General features: G+C 33.6%; 1 pseudogene; it reads right to left on the bottom strand.

The window, feature by feature from the left end:
• Window positions 1–1405: 1405 nt before the first annotated feature.
• On the bottom strand, window positions 1406–1766 carry LOC135232756 (non-histone chromosomal protein HMG-14-like; annotated as a pseudogene).
• Between the last annotated feature and the right edge of the window lie 638 nt (window positions 1767–2404).

Below are 2404 nucleotides of genomic sequence, written 5' to 3'. Positions count from 1 at the left end.
TATTTTAATATTTGATAGATATAGTTACCCCTTATTAATCTTCTTATTTACATATTTCTTTTGTAAATTTTTGATACCTATTCCTAAATTTTAAAATGTTAGCAATTTTTGGGACCATGTTACATTTATAAATTAATTTAGGGAGAATTGACCTTCTTTATGGTGTTGTAGCTTTTATTCAACTCTTGTTTCATTCAGTAGTGGCTTAAATTTTTCTTCATATTCATCTTGAACATTTCTTAAGATTATTCTCATTTATATTATATTATTTTATTATGAAAATCTACATTAACAGATATCTTATTTTTGAACCTTTCATGCGTCTTGTTTATGATATATCATTCTTTTGAAATGCTGCTGGATTCCTTTTGGCAGTATTATATGTATATTTTTTGCATCTGGATTTATGAGTAGAATTTGTGTAGTATAACATTGTCTAGTCTTTTCCAGATTTTGATAACAATATTATGCTCCTTTTGAATGTATTTTTCAAAAGTTTTTCTATGCTGTGATAATTATTTAAGGTTTGGTAGGAATTCCCTATAGAACCTTCAGGTCTGGTTCTTTCTGGGTGTTAGTTATTTAAAGATTTGATGGAAAGAAATCTGTTTAGATTTTATATTTTCTCTATGGTCAGTTTTGATAACTATATTTTCCTAGAAAATTACCCAGCTGCTTCGATTTCAAAATTTATTTGCATAGATCTAACTGAAACACTTGAGCCTTATGTTTCTTTTTTTTCTTTCACAATTGGTATTTTATTAGTTGTTTTGAGGATCAGTACAGAGATATTATGAACAACTTGTACACAATTCTTAATGTACACACCAAAAATCTAAAAAGTCATGTAGCTATAATTTTTCTCTAAATTCCAGGGACTTTACAATTTTAAATTTGGAGGCAAAATTTCCTTTAAGAGGACACCAAGGACCAATATCTTCAAACACTGATAAGCTGTTGTATCATAAATCCCCCTGATTCACAATTTATTATTATGTACAATACACACTAAATGTTCAACCTTCCACATCACATAAGTTATTAGGAAAACTGAACTACCACAGAATGCACACAGTTCTGACAGAACCAAGATGAGGGAGTGGTTTTCTTTAAGAAACCATTTTACTAAAAAACAACATGAAAATAGAAGTCATTTTAAATGTCAAGGACATATAAATGCATGACTTAGACTCCAAATTGCCATTAAGTATGCTTTGTATTGTGCGATATAAAAACTGCCCCCTGCCACCACTGGTGGAATGTTCCATTGACATCGACGACAGTTAACCAGTACCTGTACTTGTTGCCAGCAAATGATTTCACCTCTTAAAAAAAAAGGCATTCAGATTTTAAAAACAGGATGAAGTGGGATTTCCTCCTTCTTAAAAATGTTTCTAGAGCCACTTCATAATTTGCATTTATGAAAGAGTTGATAAAAATATTCCTCTGGATTGTACAAGAAGGGAGATACAAGGACCACTGATAAAAACATCTCTCCTGCTTCATCAGAGGCTGGACTCTCCTCATTTTTAGTGTCTCCATTTTCTGCAGGGAAATCTTTAGTTTCTTGGTTAGCTGCTTCAGTCTGTTTTCCATTTGCTTCCCTTTTGTTTGTCCTTTTTTGTCTGAAGACTTATCCTTTCCTGCTACCTTTTTTGTCTTCATTTCCACTTTTGCAGGAGCAGTTTAGCTGACAACCTCCCCGAACTCCTCTTAGGCTCCTCCTTCACCTCCTCTTAGGCAGAGCTGACCTTCCTTTTGGGCATTTTGGTGGTGGGGAAGGTGGTTGCAGGGTGTCTGTGGGCCGTAGCATGCAGAAAGCCTTCTCGAAGCTGGGCTGCCTAGTTGCTGCCTCTCCACTGCTACCCAGCTAGTGTTATGTTTCTTTAAATTGCCTCTGTTTCTGTAGGGATTTCTTCTTAATTGTTTCTTATTTTGTATATTTGTGAATTACCCTCTCTTATTTTTTTTTTTTTGTTGTTGTTAATTAGGTTGGGCTGTGGTTTCTCAATTTTTTTTAATATCCCTCCCAGATTTATTTATAGCCTCTGTTTTTTTGTGTACAAATTTATTAATCTCTGCTTTAATCTCAGTTTATTTTGTATTACTTCAGTTTACTTTGTTGACTTACTTTTTAGTTTGATTCCTAATTAATTAGATTTATCTATGCTTCATGAGGAGCCCTGGTGCCTCAGTGGGTGATCAGTTCAATCCCCAGCTGCTCTTTGCAAACCCTGTAGGAGCACTTATATTCTGTCCTGTAGGTCACTATGAATTGGGATTGCTGGCAATGTGGTTTTTTTTTTTTTTAATCTGTATTTCATATATGAGTTTATGGCTAAGAATTTTCCTCTGCACACTGCTTTAGCTGTTCCCACGTTTTCTTATATGTAGTGATTTGATT

This window comes from Loxodonta africana, chromosome 1 (assembly GCF_030014295.1).
Source record: "Loxodonta africana isolate mLoxAfr1 chromosome 1, mLoxAfr1.hap2, whole genome shotgun sequence".
NCBI lineage: Eukaryota > Metazoa > Chordata > Mammalia > Proboscidea > Elephantidae > Loxodonta > Loxodonta africana.
This window is presented reverse-complemented; position numbering and strand designations above follow the sequence as displayed.